This window comes from Podarcis muralis, chromosome 3 (assembly GCF_964188315.1).
Source record: "Podarcis muralis chromosome 3, rPodMur119.hap1.1, whole genome shotgun sequence".
In the NCBI taxonomy this organism is placed as follows: domain Eukaryota; kingdom Metazoa; phylum Chordata; class Lepidosauria; order Squamata; family Lacertidae; genus Podarcis; species Podarcis muralis.
This window is the reverse complement of record NC_135657.1, coordinates 88,076,334-88,097,820: the sequence shown is the minus strand read 5'-3', so window position 1 is coordinate 88,097,820 and position 21,487 is coordinate 88,076,334. Positions and strand designations below refer to the sequence as shown.

At 43.3% G+C, this 21,487-nt stretch overlaps 1 long non-coding RNA gene across 1 annotated transcript in view; it reads left to right on the top strand.

Annotated features, from left to right (window-relative positions):
• Nucleotides 1-1,221: 1,221 nt before the first annotated feature.
• Nucleotides 1,222-21,487, top strand: part of LOC144327298 (uncharacterized) — a 71,850-nt gene continuing 51,584 nt past the window's right edge. The window contains exons 1-2 of the long non-coding RNA XR_013392351.1: nt 1,222-10,749; nt 12,534-12,665. This is a non-coding gene — a long non-coding RNA (uncharacterized LOC144327298). The remainder of the gene's footprint in view (nt 10,750-12,533; nt 12,666-21,487) is intronic.

Here is a 21,487-nt window from a genome sequence, read left to right as displayed (position 1 = left end):
CCTGAGTCCTTTATCATTCTCCTTTTAGTTACCCTTTCCCTTTAGCGTAATAGGGACGCGGGTGGCGCTGTGGGTTAAACCACAGAGCCTAGGACATGCCGATCAGAAGGTCGGCAGTTCGAATCCCTGCGACGGGGTGAGCTCCCATTGCTCAGTCCCTGCTCCTGCCAACCTAGCAGTTCGAAAGCACATCAAAGTGCAAGTAGATAAATACCTTCCTCTGGCGGGAAGGTAAACGGCATTTCTGTGCACTGCTCTGGTTCACCAGAAGCGGCTTAGTCATGACCTGGAAGCTGTACGCCGGCTCCCTCAGCCAATAAAGCGAGATGAGCACCGCAACCCCAGAGTCAGTCATGGCTGGACCTAATGGTCAGGGGTGCCTTTACCTTTACCTTTTACCCTTTAGCATAAAGTACACACATCTTAAGAAAATCTATTAATTTGGACTGCAATCCTTCAGTTAGGGATGTCCCCATATTGTCCTTTGCCCCATTATGCTAGTTCGTCACTTGCAACACTGCAGTGTTGGTGAAACTCCCATTGGTATCGTATATACTTGAAGCACCAAGTCACTCCAGGTTGCTGGAAACCATAGGAGAGTGCTCTTGTACTCATGTTCTGCTTGCAGGATTCCCACAGGCATCTGGTTGGCTACTGTGAGAATAGGATGCTGGACTACATGGGCCAATGGCCTGATCTATCAGGCTATTCTTATGTTCACAGAACACAATGACACTCACAGCTACAAGGGCAACACCTCTGACTCCCACCAATCATAAGGCAGCACAATGATGATGCTTCCCTAAAAGCAGCGGAAGCCACAAATCCACTTATGGCAACGGGGAGGTGCAGATGAAGGTGTATCTCATTGCTCAGGCCTTTCAGGAAAGGTAAGATGTATAGAGGATCTTGTATGTTTTGGTTGCTGTCGATGTCTTAAGGTTTTGTGGTTTTAAGCTGTTTATGGTTAAGTTTGAATTTGAAGCTTATTTCTGACATGGGATGCCCTAGAGTCAAATTCTACAGTGTAAGTTCTTTGGGGCAGCGGCCTGTCCTCTTTCATTCGTGTAAGAACTACCGTATTCTATAATACGGTGCTCTATAAGACGCACCAGACCACAAGACGCACCTAGTTTTTGGAGGAGGAAAACAAGGAAAAAAATATTCTGAATCCCAGAAGCCAGAACAGCAAGAGGGATCGCTGTGCAGCGAAAGCAGCGATCCCTCTTGCTCTTCTGGCTTCTGGGATAGCTGCGCAGCCTGCATTCGCTCCATAAGACGCAAACACATTTCCCCTTTTTAGGAGGGAAAAAGTGAGTCTTATAGAGCAAAAAATACGGTACTTTTCTTGCAGTATCACACTGCATTTAACGCTTTCCATATTTAATTCAATGCCATGTTAAGCAAGTCCAATTCTTCAAAGTGTTGGCTTTCTTGTTTCTCATCCTCTGGTCCCTGTAAAATTAAAACCCCTACGTCTCCAGATGCTTGACAGAATTTCTAATTTTAGAGAACGGTTTGGGCTGCCTGGCTGTCTCTTCGAGTAGTTAGCTCACTTGTTCCTCATCCTCGATGCCTATGTAGTAGGAAAACAGTGGGATGATAAGGCTTGTCATGTTTTCAGCTTTTCTGTTGACGAACTGCCTTAGGAGCATCTTTTGTCTTTGGCTGTACTTCAGCCGGGCAGCTGAAGAGGAAATACTATGGTTACGCTGGAAATGGCATTACCTTTTGTCTGGGCTCTTAACATTTCATGCTTGTGCAGCCATTAGCTGAAGGAGAGATACTAGAAGAACAGTGTTTGGGGAAATAGAAGAGCCTGAGGTTAATTGCTCCCGAGAGAAGGCTTGCTTGGCACTTCTTACCTACAACAGAATGCCGATCGGTTGATAGGTAAATCTGGGCTGCAACTCTGGAGCGTTGACCGATCCTCTGAGGCAGCTCCACCCCCTGCCTTGAAGACAAACTTCCACCTGGAATTTATTTCTGCTGCTTACAACCCAAGATATAACAAGGATGGGTGTGTTGACATTAGGCTGTTGCATGCGCTCTCTCTCTCTCTCTCTCTCTCTCTCTCTCTCTCTCTCTAATTCTGGGTTGTAGACAACAAAAACGATTATAACACACCACAAATTAATGAACTGCAGCATTATAGTCCTGGTTAATTGTCAGTTGAATGCTATTTTTAACAATGTGTTTTTTAAAAAAAGTTATAAAAAATTGCCTTTCAAGCAAGTTCCCACAGTGCTCTGCGCCCCCTCTGCAAAGTCAAAACAGAATAAAAATAGCTGAACTTTTCAAACATGTAAAAAGCAGCATCGAAACCATAAGCTAGGATTCAGTTGATTAAAGGCGGGGGGAGCTCAGGCTTCAGAGCCGAATGTGACCCTTTAGGGTTCTGTGTCTGGCCCCTGGAATGCTTCCCTGGAATTGTCTCAGACCACAAGCATTTTTGCTTAGCTGGAATGAGTCTTTGAATTCTGATCATGCCTCTTGGTTCTTCAAGAGGTAGAATAAAAGATTCAGAGGGATGTGGGATTGTGTATTATTTTGCTCCTTTACCTCTGGCCACACACACTACTGACATGTGGCCCTCAAGATCACCCAGAAAGGAATGGAACTCTTGGGCTGGAAGAAAAAAAAAGATTGCCACACAAAATGGTGGCAGAATCTTGCTCTACAACAGGGGTGGAGAACCTCTGGCCCGAGGACCAATCTTGGCCCACCAAGAGGTCCAACTTGGCCCATGAGGCTGTTTCCCCCCAAACTATAAACACCTGTAAATAAGTTGGCATCATGTGTGATGTCAGCTGATGGGTGGGAGGGCACATATCAGTTTTACTTTGGCCGTACTTGCCTATTCCCATGAGGGAGCTGGTGCTTGCAGCCAAAACAGGATTTTAACTACTGCTTTTCATCTGATGAGTGTGTGCATGTGTGAAATCCAGTTCAGTTTTGACTTCCAAGTGCAGGAGCAAGCAGCCCCAAGGTGTTTTGTTTTTTTGCAAACATCAGTTACAAGTGGGTTCCTCCCATTCATAACCAAATGCTTGGAAAACACAGGCTTCTTTCTCCCTTTCCCACCAGCTGATTCGGGGTGGGGTGGTGGTGGAAGAAGAATCACTTTTACAGCCCTGTGTTTGACCCCTTGCTCTGTGGTTCCCAAGTGGCTGCAGGGCGCTTGGGACCCCTACACAAAGGATTATGACAGGTCAGTGGGGACAGTGAACCTGCCAGTCAAGTGACACCTTAATGATTGCATGTGATTGGCAGGTGGGTGGTCCTCTCACCCTGCCAGAGCTAACCCACAAGGTGCCAATAGAGGTTCCCTATCCCTGCTCTGTTATGTAGAGTCTAAGAAGTTGCCCAGGCAGCTCTACAAGCTATACAACAGAAGTTCAGCATTGTTGGATTTAGCACAGATCCATAGGGAAAGGCTAGCTCTAAACTTCTGAGTGTAGTTAATTGCATAAAGTATGCCTCTCAGCGCTTCAGCGGCAGAATATTCATAATGGGCGCTATCCAGAAATGGCTGTGAACTTAAATCCCAGTGCATTCTGTGCCTAACTTTCCCTGATCAGTCCCCCATGTGTACTGTAATTATTGGAACTGGAAAAGGTCCCCCCCCCCCTTAAACAGATCTTGCATTTCCCTATGAAGTCAGCACAGATCCCTCTGGTGGAAAGGGCCTGAACAGCACGTAATGGGTTTGCACAACATTCATCATCATCCATCTTTTCCTAATGGAAAACTACAGGAGCTTTGATGAATGGGGAGTGCGATTTGGCCAATTTTGCCTGAGCTCCTTAAAGTGTTTGGTGTGCACTCCCTGCTACTATTATGCTATTTTGAAACTTCTGATAGCAACAACTTTTCAGCCTTGCCCTGAAATTGCCGATTGTACCGCTCCAAACAGCTGCTGTGATCCTGGAGGGACTGTGGTTCTGCTGTGATACATCTAATCGTGCCAAACGAGTGAGAACAAAGCACACATCCAGGAGTGCAGGAAGCGCCCCTGGAAAAGGCAAGGCTCGATTTTGCTGGGGACATCAGCGGGCTGAAACTGACATGTTAGCCATATAGAATGTGCTCTTCGCTGTAAATGGTGTTCTTCGAGCGTTCTCGATTTTTAATAACTTTTTAAAAAAGATTGGCATTCTCTGTCAATTGTATGGGTGGCTGGAGAACCACCATCGGCTGAAGCACCCTTGACATTTGTAGTATGAAAAGAAGATAAAGGAAAGCAGTGCCATCTCAACCTCTTAAATTAGAACTGTTACCTCAGTGCAGGAACTGGGGTACTTCCAGCAGCTTCAGTGCAATTTCCCCTCTTTGTTCTTTTGTGCTGCAAATGGTTTCTCCTTTTGGAGGCTGAGCCCAGTTGCAGCAACTTGCAGTCACCTCTGCAGTTTACTGAGAGAGAGAGAGATTACAATAGAATTTTCTCCATTATTGTTAGAGGGACATGTTTTTAGAGGAGGAAATTAATTGCCCCTCCTGGAAGAACAAAGCTCAGTATTGACATTTTGGTGGTTCTCCTAACTTGCACATCTCGTTGCTGGCTGATTTATTTTCTTCATTTAGATTTTAGTTAAAAATCAGAATGTGCTTAAATGGACTCTTGGTTCACAAGCTGCTTCATCCTCTGCAGTGCTTAGTTTGGATGGCGCGGACAAGCTTTCTAAGAAGAAATTTGCTGCCAGGCACTTGGGGCATTCATCCTGATTTGCTTGCACACAAAGTTTACATGGAGGTGAGATTCTAGCTAGCTGAGAATTCCTATGGATTGATTGTGGGGAGCTTACAGGACAGTGGCCATGTGTCCTGATTTGCTTGAGGGGCGTTTGTACATTTCCCAGTTAGTCATTTGTCCACCTCTTGTTTCCCCCACACATTTCCCTGTCACTTAACCAAACTGCAAAAAAAGTCTGATCTTTTGAAATTTGTTGTGTTGGGGCAACCGAGTGCTTTGATCCATTATAACTGCCGAAACCTACCGTATTTTTCGCTCTATAAGACGCACCATACCACAAGACACACCTAGTTTTTGGAGGAGGAAAACAAGAAGAAAAATATTCTGAATCTCAGAAGCCAGAACAGCAAGAGGGATCACTACGCAGTGAAAGCAGCAATCCCTCTTGCTGTTCTGGCTTCTGGGATAGCTGCGCAGCCTGCATTCGCTCCATAAGACGCACACACATTTCCCCTTACTTTTTAGGAGGGAAAAAGTGAGTCTTATAGAGCAAAAAATACGGTAAATGTTCCTTCTGCATTTGAATCCGCCCCGCAGAATATAGTCTGGAGCTCCCCTTGGGTTCTGTGGTATTCTCCTCTGTGGGAGGGCTGATGAAAATGAATACCTCTCAAGCAGGGGAGGCCCCTCTTTCAGGCAAAGTGTCACCAAGTGACCACCTAGGTGCCACCGGCCTCCACTGCCCTCAAGGCTGGCACCACCCATTAGGAACAGTACCATGTTAGGCCTTCCCTCATGGTTTTATTTTACCATGGAAAGTAACTGGATGGCTTCAGGTTGAGCTGAAGACTTGGTGTCTGTGGATGAAAGAGACTATTTAACCCATTTCTTTCCACCCCCCCCCAAAGCTGCTTTCTTCCTTGAGAATAAAAGATATTGGTCCCTTTGTCTTTTATCGATTGGGGAGAAAAGTAGCTTGGGGTCAGCAATTTCGAGCAGCCAGCCGCCTGTGAACTGGTTTGAGACACCAAGCCGCAGTTTAGTGGAATGTGTCATCTTGAATTGGCCACCAAGGGGGCGAATTCCTGTACTGTATTATAGATGTAAACCAGCCACTGTAATTAGAAACCTGAGTATAGCACAGGCTCCCTCCGACTGAAGAAAGTGTGTTTAATTCCTCCTGGCCTGCATGCTGCAAGAAGCAGCTTTTCCTCTTGAATAAGATGAATGAACGCCCCACCCCCCAATCCCTACTGACAACATTTTATTAGGTACCAAAATGAAGAAATCTGGAACCAGTTTGAGCCATATTTTTGTTTTTGTTTTTAGTTTCAGTTAATACCCAGGGGGAAAAGAAGAAGAAACGCTTGAAAACTGCACTTAAAACCTGAAAAAGTTAGCATCTGTGTTTTCTTGAGCACGTTCATTGATTACGGTGGTATGACACAGGGGAAATTACTGCATTTGGAATGCTTCTCTAATGCCTGCAATTCCCCACACAGTAATGTACACAGTCATCATTTGGTGTGGTTTTCTTTTGTCTCAGTGGAACATTAATGCACATGGAAGAGGCTGCTGGGAGGACGAACAGGGATTCCTTGCCTGCTGTTTGCTTTTGGGTCAATTGTTGTGTTGCCTTGGCTGTCCAGTGACTTGCTCTGCCCTCTCCCTTCTGGATTCTGTGTCTGTCTTGGAATCAGTTTGCCCATCATTCTCACAACCTTGCTCGAACCTTTCTGAACGAGCTCCGCTCCGCTCATCCCCCCCATCCCAAACTGCCAATGACATTAGTCCAGTAAAATATATGTTATGCTTCTACGCTCTTCACCCTGAGCTCCTCCTCAGAGGATGTGAAATGTTAAAAATATTCCCAGCCAGTTTGTCATCCCTAAGACAAGCTGAGCAAAGAAATGACAAGTTTCATGCAGTATATATATCCTCCAGGCATCCTCTCCCCCTTCCCCAGCCACGTCAACTAGTATACGCAGGTTGACATCACATATGTTCCTGCTCTGGTACTCTCAACCATAAAAGGATCTTCCTTCCTGTACTTCTGACCATAAAAGGATCTTCCTCTTTCTACTCTTATCTGGGAAGACGTCATAATCTCCGGGAACACGCTTTTGGCGTTGTTCCCCGGACATTGGTCTTGCGCATATTTTGTGGTCAGCACATAAGATAAAGTTCTGATGTGTTTTCGTTGTTCCCCTGGGGAGCCAAGGCCATCCCTTGCTTGTCCTGATAAAGGACAGAACTGTTTATGCAGTTGTGTCCTTATTATGGTTTTGCTCAACAGTTCAAGTTTTACGCATTTAAAAGTACTCTCTTTTGAAAGAACAAAAGGGGGGGTTGAGTCAGTTTTGAACTTGCCACACAGAAACCCATTCCTTCAGTACCGCTTCTCCCTTTCTGCATTTGGCAGACTTTCTACCTTGTGAAACAAAGCCTACATTCTTAAAGCAACATACATTTGTTTATGTGCCTATTTATGCTTTGCCTTACCCTATCCCCACCCCTAATGCACACACACCAACTGCAAAATTGCTGGGGGTGGGAGGGAGGGAGAAAATGAGTGTTGATGATCACACAGGCACTCTAGGAGATACCAATCTTTTTGGGTTCAGGGGCACCATTGGAATTGGAGTGCTGTGGGCACCACTCACAAAATGGCTGCCGCAGTCGGGGTGGTGTAACACAAAAAAAGGCATCTACATCAGCCACTGCTGTGTTTGCTCAAAGAGAGCAGCTCTTTGCTCCTCTCCTCGGCTCAGAATTGAAGGGAGGGTGGTTGCCCAATCCTGGCATCCAATGAAATGTGTGTATGTTTTAAGGGGCATATTCAATATCGGTGAGGCTGAACCAATGCAAACAGGAACTAAGCAGAAAGATCAAAGAGTCTATCATGCATTGTCAATTTTGTAGGATATTTATGCAAACATTTTGGGGACACCGGGGGTGGGGAGCACACTGATGCCTGTGCATGTTGGCTTGGCGCCCTGTAGCCAATATGCGTCCTTCACAGCTGAAGCTTCTCTGTTAAAGTAGACAAAAACCTACAGAACTGGATGACCATATATATATCCACTCGTGGTGGAGTTCGCTCAATTCCTCCTCATGACTACAGTCTCCTGTGTCCTCCAAAAGCCTCTGCTGAGGACCAAAGGACCCTTTGAGACGAGATGGGGAAACTGGAAGAATGTGATATGGTTGCCTGCACTAGAGGAACAGCCTTTCTGCTCATGCAAAACACTTTTGGATCCAAGTCTATGCTTTCAACTTCAGAGAACTGTCATGTGATTCCCACCCAGAAAGCTTTACAGAGTCAGGCCTTCTTACCTTCAGCAACAGAACCATGTTGTGCATTTAATGAAAATCTTATACCTCCACTGTTGGGAGCAGTATGCGTCAGGATACCAGCTGCTGAGTATCACAAGTGAGGAGAGCAGTGTTGCATTTTCAGGTCCTGCTTGTGAGCTTCCCATAGGCATGTGGCTTACCACTATAAGAACAGCATGCTGGACTTAGATCAGCCTTTGGTGTGACCCAGAAGGGCTCTAATGTTCTTGGGGCCCTGTTTGCGCCATATTACTAGGTCAAAATGTTGGCCATATGCATCCAACATTGGCCCAAGGGGATGCACCTCAGAGGTCTTTTGCATTATACTCAGTTGTGTTTCATTAAGACATCTGCCTCCCACCGAACAGTTTAATTCCCAGAGCCCATGATGAACCACCTGTTCTAGGAATCCCGCAAGATGTTGGTATGCATGTAAGACAGAAAAATCGACCAAGCTGAAGGATATCAGGTGCTGCCCTTCTGAAGTTCAGTGGGCTGTTCTCTCTGAAGAGCAATTATTCCTTATGGCCAGCCCTCCCTCCCCCCACCGCTTTCAAATGCAAACAAATCTTTTTACAAATGTCGTAGATGGGTCATGACACTCCAGTGCATACACAATGAACACCTTAACTTTATTGCAAAGACTGTGTGTGTTTAAAAAAAGGAACATATTGTGCTGACATTGTAAGGAAGCCCTTGACGTCTGATAGTTTAACTGAGTCTCTTAATGTTTGACAAATGATTCCAGTTCAGCATCTGCCTTTGAAAGCAGGAGATAATATGGGACTGGCTCAATGTTAAACACTTTTTCTAGGGCAGCATGCAATTTGATGGGCTGCAGGGAAAGCTAACAGCTTTATACAATGGCCCGCTTCCAAATGGCCACACAATTCTTTTCCTTACGTCGAAATTACAGTGTTTTACAAAAGGGGAAAAAGGCAGGGGGGATTTCTTAGCTGCGATGTTCTTTATTTATTGAAGATGTGAAAGCTTCAAGTGCAAGTGAAATGCAATGTCTAATATTTGCAAATTGTTCCAGAATGAAAGTGAAGCAATTGGCCTCTGCTCTCTGTAATATTTCTGTATTGCTATCATTAAGCCCCATTGGGTTGATGCTTTGATAAGTGGTGGTCAGATGTTGGCCTTCAAGATTGCTATATGCAAGCTCCCCACTCCCTTTTTTTCTTTTGGTGCATGTATGTGTTCCTATCCCTTTTGTTTTGTATTCAGCAATACTGGATGCTATATAATGGGAAGTGAAATAGAAATCTTAAATTTGGAAGCAGAGGAAAAGCTGAGCAACGAAATGTTTCTCAGCTGTGATTTGCTTTCTTGCAGGAGCCTCGTTTTCTTTAAAATTGTATGCTAAACATATCTTGTAAACTTGTCATTCGGGTGCCTAAAATCCATGTTAATTGCCAAAATGAGAGGTAGTGGGAGGACTCAGGTCTGCCTGGAAGGTGTCCATTGTCAAGGAAGGCAACTCTGCACACACACAGGGGCACACTCATTTTAATTATTCCTTCTCATGTTATCTACATTGCATAGAGAGAAACTTTAACAATGAAGTCAAAGGGAAAAGAAACAAGAAATTGATTTCCCCCGCCCCCTGAACTGAAAAGTCCCAAATATTGCAACCTTTGCCCATAGGGGAGTTGCAACCCCTTTATCATTTCAGTTGCCTTTATTTCTGCACCATTTGCAGCTCAGTAGTATTCTTTTTGGAGGTGCAGCAACCAGAATCTGTACACAGTATCCAAGTGTGGCTGCACCATTTATTTGTATAACAGAATGGTGGTTCTGGCAGTTTTATTTTCAATCCCTCTCTTAATTATCTCTAACATGGGATTCATTCTTTTTTCAGCTACCAAACACTGCGCCAACATCCACCAGATTCCTGCCATTTCAAATCCCATTGGCACATATGTCATTAATATTTTTGCTGCAAGTGCCTCACTTTACACTTCTTTACATCATTAAATTGCATTTTCCAGTTTTAGGCTTTCCATACGTCAGAAAAATTCCTGACATGTCCTGGTTTTGGGGGAAACCTGGATGTATGTCATTGCAGCGGAAACAGCTCCAAAAGCTTAACATCACTATTTTGGGTTTTCCTCCCAAACAATTTGGGTTTGTTCCACCAAAAAAGCTCAACAATTTTGGCGGTTTCCTTAAAAAGAAGCTCAAAAAGCTCACTCTTTGTGGGTGTCAGGAATCTTACCTTTTGAAATATGGCAGCCCCACCAGTTTTAGGGTAAGCTCCTTTTATAGCTCCTCACAAACCCCTTACATTTTTACCACCTTCAGCAATTTGATGTCATCAACATATTTGGCAAAGTCCCTGCTCACCCCTATTTCCAGATTGTTTAGGAAGAACTTTAAAAGCACAGGTCCCACTACAGATACATTCTGATACTTAGATCTGTGAGGTTTGAAGCCAAAATCACAAACACATGTTTTGCTTAGCTAAGTGCATGACTAGTACACTGAGAGTTCTTGAACTTCCTAGAGAGGACTCTGTGAGGTCACTTCCTTTGCCACCTCTAGTCAGGAACTGTGTAACAAGGGCAACAAAACTATAAGTCCTTCTGCCTGTGAGGAAGGCAGTCTTGACCATGGTGTTCAGCCATGTTAGCTAAGACTACCAACTTTTATTTTACTGTAACTTAGAAGTATTTTTATGCACGCTACCTTGCTATATTTGCTTCCTGCCTCAAAATGTAAGCAAACTCCCCTCCCCCCCTTCGTTAAGTTTACTAAAAACGTGTAGTTCGTTCTCTGCACTGGGGGTGAAGAGGGGGGAGGTCAGCGGGCCAGAAATGAAAGGAGTAGAAGGTTGCAGTTGCCTAATTCCTAACCTTTAATAAGTTGCAAAACTTGTAAGTGCTTTACTCTGCTAAAAAGGCTTCACAGTCAGATTACTTTTGTATCTCTCCCACACAATGTGGGGTAGGAGGTTTAGAGCTAAATCTACAAATTTAATCCTCAAATCCATCTTCCACAGGATCTTCACCTTGAGTATGCATGTACGTATGCAATTGGGTGTGCATTAGTGCCACTGGGAGCTGCAAGCTTAAGAAGTAGTAAAGTAAAAAAAGGTAAAGGTTAAGTCCAGTCAAAAAAAGGTAAAGGTTAAGTCCAGTCAAAGGCGACTATGGGGTGTGGCGCTCATCACCATTTTCAGGCCGAGGGAGCTGGCGTTTGTCTGCAGACAGCTTTCAGGGGCATGTGGCCAGCATGACTAAACCGCTACGGGACACAGTGGCGGAAACCAGAGTGTGCAGAAACGCCGTTTACCTTCCTGCCCCAGCAGTACCTATTTTATCTACTTGCACTGGCGTTCTTTTGAACTGCAAGGTTGGCAGGAAGTAGTACAGGGGCAGTGAGGCACCAAAAGTGGTGCCAGATGTGGGTGGGTGAGCCCCAAACAAAGATAAATGTGTCATTTTACCTCGGAATACTTCTGGGAACCACTGTCTTGAGAGAAGGAACACTATTCCCATACTCTCTTCGCCGCTTGTTTCACCCACCAAATCCCATGTAAAACAATGCAGATTCTTTACTGTTTTGTTCTATATTATTTGCTACCTTAATAACGAACCATTCAAGGTTTCTTAGTGACTCTGTCCAATAAAGGATCAAACCAATGGTAAATTATCCCCGAGTATTGTATGCAACTCTTTGTTGGATACTCAGGAGGCCTCTGCCTGCCGCCTTGGCTGGGTTGGAAATTCACTGTCAGAAAACTCAGAAAACTAGGGATTTTAGCAGAGTTCCAGAAATGTGCTCTCTTAGCAATTGTTGTGGTGAAAAAAGATCGTTTGGGGCCATTTATCTTTTAGTTGTCCTGTGGGTAAGCAGAGCCTTGACACTAGGCCGCCATTACACTCTCAGGCAAACCATGCCCCATCCTCCTTCTCCCTTTAAAATAAGGTGGGTGTTGTGGTGAACTGTGAGGCTTGGGACATAAAATGTGTTAACAGAGGTGTAAGCGAAGGAGCGATGGCAGGGCTGGCAAGCAGAGCAGGCGGGTGGGGGACAGCCTCTAGTCTAATAAACAAATAGATAGGCCCTTGGTATGCTTGTTTTGAAATGCAGCTCTCAGATCTTAGCTATCTAGCTCTTTTTAGGTGATGAGAACTATTATGGCTAACTGCAGAGAGCTTTCTCTCTGCCTGTGTGGATTTTTTTAAAATTAAAAAACAACAACACAGCAGGCTTTGACTTGCATTGCCAAAAGAAATATCTGGAATATGGGTTGGGTGGGTGGCATGGTAAAACACGATCGTGAAGTGATAAGTTGCCACCATATCACAGTGTGCCGGGAGGTGGGAGCGGAGAAATCTCTAAATGGCATTTGATCAGTGCACTTATCACCACCTAAAATGGTTCATGTGACCCTCTTAGAGGAAGGTTGAAGTACTCTCTAGCTAGTATCCAGGCTACATCCAGATATGCTGTTTACAGGTGAGCTGCTTTAATATTGCTGCCCTATATTTTCCAGAACAATGCAATTTTGACTCTGCAGGATAGCAATTCCTGTGCACACTGGCAAACTTTTGTGTGAGCATCAGTGATCTCCTTTGACAGCGTCTTCTTTCGTTCCAAAACAGATTCTCAGCTGGAGGAGATGGAGGTAAAAAAAAAGTCACCTTTTTCCGTCTTACATTCAGAGTGTTATTACTTATTTATTTTAAAGTCCTTGCATAGAATTAAATGTCCTATCTTGAACAGAATCATTTTCTATCCTGCCTAGAGAGGATGTACAATTTAGAATCTGGGTCACTTGTTCTAGGCAAGGTGTTCAGTAATATACTAAATGCTGAGGACCCCAGTCGATTGTGGCATGTACAAGTTTGTGCTTGGTTTATGTTGAATCTGCTAGCACCACCAGCAGGCATGCCATATACATTTTTTTGGGCTATGGCAACATGAACATTTTTGGGGGCATATCTAGGGAAGGGTCATAGCTCATTGGCAGAACATCTGCTTTGCATGCACAAGATGTTGGGTATTGCTGCCAGTCAATACTGAACTAGATAACTAATGGTTTAACTCGGTATAAGGCAGCATAACAACAACAACAACAACAACAACAACAAATATTTGTACCCCGCTCATCTGACTGGGTTGCCCCAGCTACTCTGGGTGGCTTCCAGCACATATAAAAACATAATAAAGCATTGCACATTTAAAAACTACCTGATACAGGGCTGCCTTCAGATGTCTTCTAAAGGTTGTATAGTTATTTATCTCCTTGACATCTGATGGGAGGGCATTCTACAGAGTGGGTAGCACTACCAAGGAGGCCCTCTGCCAGGTTCCCTGTAACCTCACTTCTTGCAGTGAGGGTAATGCTAGAAGGCCCTCAGAGCTAGCTCTTGTGCATCTGTATTTTCTGGGAGAGGGTGATGCGCACTAGCATGATCTTGCAGCCAGAGATGCCACATTGGACTAGTGAAAGATTTGGATAACCATCTCTATTTGGACAGTGACATCAGGTTGCTTTATCACTTCAGACCACAGATGGAAGCTCATAGGCTGAAATGCTTCCTCACAAAAACATACATATATACAGAAAATGAATGCTTTGGAGAAGAGGTCTAATTTGCAGTCTAAAGTACAGTCCACATACAAATTTACTACCTTGGTGAGCAATAAACACCAGCCTCGCCTCCCATCTGAATTGGTACAGTCTTAGGAAAAGAAACTTGATACTGTTTGCATCAAAAAACTATAAAGGGTAAAGAGAAACTGCAATATATTTCAGTGAGTTAAGAAATTACAGTGGCTTTGCTCTGCTTATCCAAGTTTTTGATATGACATTTGATGCAACAGGAAAAAGAGATCAGCCTTTCAGACTGTAACAGAATAAATTCAGATACTTGCCCATGATCTGCAAATCTCTGCCTTTTTCTGGATTTTAGAAAATGCAGGATCAAAGATGTGGGAATTAATTAGCAAAGTAAAATGGTTTCAAAGAGAATTACTTTACATGCATTGCTTCTGTTCCTTTGTCATAATAAGAGAGTCACTATTTCATAGCATATTACCATTGCAGTGTTAAAAAAAAAAAAGGTGTTTACATGTCATTAGTTTATGGCTGACTACATATGCAGAGCACACCTTTCCTTAATGACAAAGACCATCTCGGTCAATTACTTTAAATCAATTTATGGCTTTGAGACATATACAGTCTCTCTCTCTCTCTCTCTCTCTCTCTCTCTCTCTCTCTCTCTCTCTCTCTGTGTCTGTATTCCAAAGCTTGCACAGGAAAAATGTCACTTGCTATCCAACCAAGGGCAAGCCTGAAACATATGGTTACAATATCTGTGCCTTCATTGGGCTCCTGGGAGTATTCAGTGACAAATCAATGAAAATCTCTTGTACATGGGCTAGTGCAAAGTGGTGTGCATTGAGGGTGATAATGGAGCCGCCCTGTGCTATGATATTGGTAGCTGTGCTGCTTCCTTCACCCGCTCCCTTGCACGGATGCATTTTAAGCAAAGCATGAGAAGCTATTATTCCTTTGTGAATAAGAATTACAACAGTTTAACTTAAAATGAACAGAGAAACAGAAAACAGGTCTGGCTTTCCACTTACACACCAGAGAGGAGAATGTCCCGTAAATCTGTCAGATGAATGACTCCCTAAGCTGTATTCCTTCGTCTGTCTATGAACAATATTGGATGATTCACAAGAAAATCTCCCAGACATGAAAGGGTAATTATGATGTGGTCCATCAGTCATTCCCAGGGTTTGGCTGCACCAGCGCTCCTTCCTGCAAGTCTTACACATGTGTGCCTACCCTCAAGTGAGCCCCACTGAATATGTGTGTGTGGGATTACAGCTTTTTGTGTGTGTCAAGGTGTTACTGTTTGTACGTTTCTTACATTTCCACATTTCTCCCCCTGGGCCTGTGTGGGAATCTCTTCATGTTGTGTTTTTATTATTTTAAAAACAGTGCTGAATTAGGGCACAGATCAAATGAATAGCATTGTCAGCAGCCACTCTTAAGAATTCCAGAAAAACTAAAGCAGCTAATCTCTAGAATTTGTGATTAGGAAACCTTCCACAAGGATATTCCACTTTTTCCTCTCTGTCCAAGGGTTTATCAGTTCCCTCATTCCTCTGAGGCTTTTAATCGCAATTTAGAAACAATAGGGCTTTCACATTCCCTAAGCAAAGTAGTTCAAAATTGAAAAAGAGAGTGCTTTATGGCTCGGTTTATTTATATTTATATTAAATTAGGATTTTCAGTATGCCTAATTAGTATAATTAATCAAGGTTCCCCTTGAATATTCTCTACAGCTATTCTGTGACCTTTCTAGTTTGAGTAGTGGGTTGCAACATCGCTCTTCCACTGATATCCACTGTTCTACAGCTAACTTATTTGATGCTGTAAAATGTCACACTCTCCCCCCCTTTACAGTTTCCCCCCTTTTTATTGTTCAGTTGAATATTGATCTGTATTGAGTGCAAGTTACCCTTTCTTCTTCCCAGAGCACTGGCCTTATGCTGTGCTGTACAAAAAGATCAGCTCCATCTGTACTTTTATTGTTTTGAAAATTTATACACTTCAAGGTGAAATTTAGGTGATAAAACCTACACTTTTTCCTCATGCTGACATCTTTTCCGATGCTTAGCTATACCAGTCTACATTTGCAACTGGCTGTAAGGTTAAAGGATCGGCAAAAACCCACTAAAGCATGGGCAGCGAACCTGCGACCCTCCATATGTTGTTGGAATCCAAGTCCCCTTAGCTATAGCCAGCATGACTCAATGGTCAGGGGATGATGGGAGCAGTAGTCCAGCAAAATCTAGAGGGTCACAGAGCCCCCATTGTGCGATAAACCCTGGGCAAGGCATACCGTTCTCACTGTTGCCAACCATCCAGAAAAACCCTGGCATAGATGGAAAGCACCGTCTTAAAAGGCGTTACCCTTTCTGTCTCATACAGGAAGGAACGTCTCTTATTTGAGGGTTATAATGCATGCAAGCATCATCTATGCTTTGTTTTGTTTTCCTTTAGAGCTGTTGTTTTTACTCGCATGAAAATATATTCAAATTACGGTGATTACAAGCAACAAACACAATTAAGTTTTTGGGTTTTTTTAAGAGCAGCATGTCAATTCATAATACTTACAGAGGCACGAGGCTCAAGAGCTCAGGGCTGGCCATACTTTCTCAGACTTTGCTACTGGATTGCCCTTCATTGATGTTCGATGGATGGATTGGACTGGTCCCTCTTGAGTCGGAGCCTAGACTGTTGCTCAGGACAGTGTCCTTGACACTGATCTGTCTACAGTGCTCCTGGGCTGATGGATCCAGCCTGCTCATCTCACTCCTTGATCTTGGTCAGAATCATATTTTATTTTACTAATTCCATTGAAAGTGTTCTCGAATTCTGCATTTTATACACTTTATTAGGCACGTATTATTATCAGTATAACATCATATGCACATTTATCCATATTAGATGCATATACACACCAGATTTCTTAAACATATATTTATACAGTTCTGCTGCAGAAATATAGTACCACATGGTGTACACTCTTTTTATATGTACAACACGTGTATATTTCTGCATACAATTTTGCATACAATTAGGCTTAAAACAAACAAACCAGAATCCCAGAGCGTTCAAGCAGCTTGGATGTAAGCAGGTGCTTGATGCGAGACATGCCAGTAAAGTTTGATTTGGTTGGAACAGTTACATTCTGTGTATAAAACCTCACAATATGTGATTTCTAAGGTGTTTAAACTGTTTTCAGTATTGTATTTTGATGTTATTACCTTCTCTGGGACCTTAGGGTGAAGGGCTGGTTAATGATGACGATGACGATGATAATTTCCGTAGCTGGAGATTCAAATGTAGAATTCTGTCAACGGAAGCTTTGTGCAAATATTGCTGCTTGTGCAACAGGCCTCTTCACTTCTTTCTCCCCCACCCCCGGACCCCTAAAATTGGCTGTGGAGGGGATCAGGAGGACATCCCCTCCATAGTGCATGGGGGGGTGGGGTTGAAGGAGGGCACGCTGCCTGGCAAGTCAAGACACTTGCCCTCTTGGAACAATCAGAAGAGCGTGATGTTGAATTCCTCCCCTGTTGTTTCTTTCCGGAAATGGAATCCTACAACAGAAAGGGGAATGCCAGGTTCATTCACACAAGAGTGACTTAGAATACATAGAGGGGGCTTTGCCCAGAAAGGCCATGTTGTTGAAGCCCCTCATTTTTAGGAAATGCCATTTGATCAGAATTAAGTGTTCAAACTGTGGGGGAGACATACATCTTTTTTATAATATGACTGCCTGCGCTTTTTGATTATTTCTAGCACTGCATTTAGGTGTGGAAACGGGAGAGCAACACCATAGGCAGCTTTATTCCTGATGAACTAAGAGACCACCAGATTTATTCATGCCCCCAGGGATGAGGGATCCTTGACAGCTTGTGTTGCAGCTTAATATTGTAATTGATCTCATTTGCTGGCCTTTTGCACTGCTCCCCTTTCAGTCTTGTATGCTAAATAATTCAGACCTCTTATTTTCCCACAGCAAAAGAAACTCTGACTTCAATCATGCTTTTTACTGTTGCAGGAGCCTGTGGATCAAAAGTAGTAGTAATAGAAGGCCCCTGTGACGTAGATCACTTAACGTGACAGCTTTTTATTCATGCTGTGAGGATGTTCACCATCTGGTTATTTGATTAAAGTATTGTCTCATTCATATATATATATATATATATATATATGCTTTCGTAGATTTTCACGGGTACAGGAATGCAGGTTTTGGTGTCCTCGGGTATCTTCCCGTGTAAAAGTTGGGGTGTCTAGGCGACGTTTCGACGAGGTCTCACTCGTCATCTTCAGGCTGGTGCTTTCGGCTTCTTGTTACTGGAACAGAGCAGGATCTCAGTGTTTGAGTTCCTATAAATACTGTTGAGGAGGTTCTGGGCAGAGAGGAAGTTCCCAGGCTAGTGTGCCTTTTCTTCTTTTGTTCCTTAATTGCTTGAGACTCCAAACTCCTTCCAGTTCATAGAAACAATAAAGAAGCAAAACCTACATCCCAATGACCTACTTGTGAGCTTCGATGTTGTATCTCTCTTCACACAAGTGCCCATTAATGAAGCCTTGACAGCCATTCAAAACAAATACAATCCCCCCGAATACATCTTGGACCTGACCAACCACTGCCTAACCAACACGTACTTCATCCACAATGGACAAAGATACAAACAGATAGAAGGAGCACCTATGGGATCACCCCTCTCACCGGTCATCGCAAACCTGTACATGGAACACTTTGAAACCAATGCTTTAGACAAGTCAGAACACAAACCCAAACTTTGGCTCAGATATGTTGACGACACCTTTGTAATTTGGCCACACGGGAAGGAAAAACTGGACAGCTTCCTCACACATCTCAACAGCCTACACCCCAAAATACAATTCACTATGGAAATAGAAGCCAACAACCAACTTCCCTTTCTTGACGTCCTAATCTACAAAAAACCTGATGGCTCCCTAGGACACACTATCTACCGGAAAAAAACACACACCAACCGCTACTTACATGCACAATCACACCACCACCCTGCACAAATAAACTCCGTAGCCAAGACTCTCATCTCCAGAACCAAACGCCTGGCTGACAAAGACCACTTGACAACTGAGTTACAGAATCTCTCAAATGTGTTAATTGCCAATGGATACCAGCAAAACAGGGTTACGAAGCTAATCCAAAAAGAAACACCCCCCAAAAACCAAGACACAGAAGAAAACAATGGCATGGCCCTCCTTCCTTATATCAAGGGCACTACAGATAAAATTAGCAAAATCCTCCATAAACACAATATCAAAACAGCCTTTTGCGCCAACCAAAAAATAGCCAATATCCTCAGAAACCCCAAGGATAAAATCCAGTTGGAAAACCAAGGGGTCTATGAAATACCCTGCAAAGTCTGCCCAGCCACGTACATTGGACAAACAAACAGACGAATAAATGCACGTATCGCAGAACACAAGAATGCCGTCAAAAAAGAAGAAAAAACTTCCTCTCTCTTCCAACACATGAAAGAAACAGGACACGAAATTAATTTTGCAGATTCCAAATTGCTCTCTAACATGGAACATCACCACAAGAGAATAATCATGGAAGCCATCGAGATAGAGAAACACCCTCACAACATGAACAAGCGTGATGACACATCCCGCTTGCCAGACATCTGGAAATTAGCCCTCCCCACAAAAACTGACACCAGATCCAGAGGCACACAGAACGCCATCACCAATCAACCACACCAGACCCAAACCCAGACCCTCTCCACAGATAAATTACAGACACCATCCAGTAGCCAAACCATGGTGGCACCTCCGGATGCTGCACCCCCCTGCAATCCCTACACAGATCTGGCTGGCACAGGCCACAAAACCACAGCTCGCCCCTATACACGAAGCCAAGCCAGAGCACAACTAAATGTAGTACACCCATCTTCTCAGAAAAACTCTTCACAAAGTTCAAGAGGTCAAGACACAAAGGCTTTAGCAACTAATCCACACCTAATGACCCACCTAAGTGGTACTCAGGATATCACTCAAGAAATCACTCAAGATATCCCTCAAGCAATTAAGGAACAAAAGAAGAAAAGGCACACTAGCCTGGGAACTTCCTCTCTGCCCAGAACCTCCTCAACAGTATTTATAGGAACTCAAACACTGAGATCCTGCTCTGTTCCAGTAACAAGAAGCCGAAAGCACCAGCCTGAAGATGACGAGTGAGACCTCATCGAAACGTCGCCTAGACACCCCAACTTTTACACGGGAAGATACCCGAGGACACCAAAACCTGCATATATATATATATATATATATATATATATATATATATATATATATATATAAAATAGAACCCCCACTACAAAATGTTTCCTTTTTTATGGGTAAATCTGTAGCCATGAAAGATGCAGTGAATTGGTTGGGGCAATGTGGCCACATTGGTGCCATTCTATTAACCAATGAGGCAGGTTTCAGGTAATCTTTATGGCTCAAAACACAGGTAATTAAGCTGGGGCCAAGTAAATGAATTGCAGATAACGTAGGTAACATAGCAGTTTAACTTGTGTAGGACTCAAATGGTGGCTGCAAAGCAGAAGGACTCAAATGGTGTCATGCATAGAGGGTCCCCTACCCAACTCAAATGGCATCAGGTAGTAAATGCAAGGGACTTGGTTAATAGCAGACAATCACTGTTGGAAATAAATTAATCTGATTGGTCAGACACTGATTACCAGTAAACTGACAGCGGAGGCAGTCAGAGTTAATTGAGCTCCAATCAGGGTTCAAGCAAAGCAGGCTAAGCAAGGGAAAGAAACACAAGAAAACTAGCTATAGAGGCACATCCGTGTTGGTATCACCCACGCAGGACCAGTTCCAGCTGAAGCGAAGGCTTTGGGAAAGGTGTTCGCACCTTGGCTAGAGACAGGATTTGGAATGGTTTGAGGACTATGGATTGGTTTGAAGCTGTCTTGAGAAACAGTTCATTAAATTCTATTTTTTAAAACGTATAAAACACAGGTCTCTAAAACTACTTCTTCATCTGGGGCCAGCATTTGTTGATTTCCAGTCAAACTAGTTTAGCAGCATAAGAGAGTTTATTTTTCATTTCGCTCCTGTTTAGAGTTAACTTCAGATGGAATGGTGAACTAATCTAAAAATGATCTAAAATGGATTTTTGGTGGGATACCTAAAATGTCACGGTTATATGGTCCAATATCTTTGCCCTTTGTACAAGTGGAAGCAAACATCTTAGTGTTTCCCTTTTGGAAGCGGGTGATTTTTCCTCCCAAGTTGATAAAGCATTTCTGCTTCAGAGCCTCCCAAGTGGTACTGATTATCGGACAATTTGATTATTGGTTTCATAGGCCAGAACTGACTCGTAACATGTATTTTAGAATGTTTATGGGGAAAATAAAGTTTTAAAGTCTACTCTAGTGTTGGTGGCAAGGAGGTTACTTTTTTGCCTTCACCATTGCATCCCTGCAGTGTTGTCCATCAGAGCTTCTCCAGGTAGAGAAAAGGTTGTTGCATCCACTCATTTCAGAAGGAGATGCTCCTCCTGGGGTCAGCTCTGCCTAGTGGCCTGTGGTCAGTTGTCATGCATGCACATTCACTACCCAACTTACACTCTCCTCTTCCTGTTATAAGAATGTATGCAGGAATGCCTGCTGGTAAAGAAATGAATTTGAACATCTGGCTCCCTGGATGTTAAATAGAAACAATTATTATTTTAATATTGTCGTCATGATTTCTGAGTATGAAAATGTTTGATTTCAATATATGTTTATATATCAGTCTTCAATCATGCTTCTATTACTTCCACACCCAGTGGTAGGATATTTTACATTGATGCCTTTTGTACTGAATACAACCAAGGAAGTATTATGAAAGGCTTTTATTTG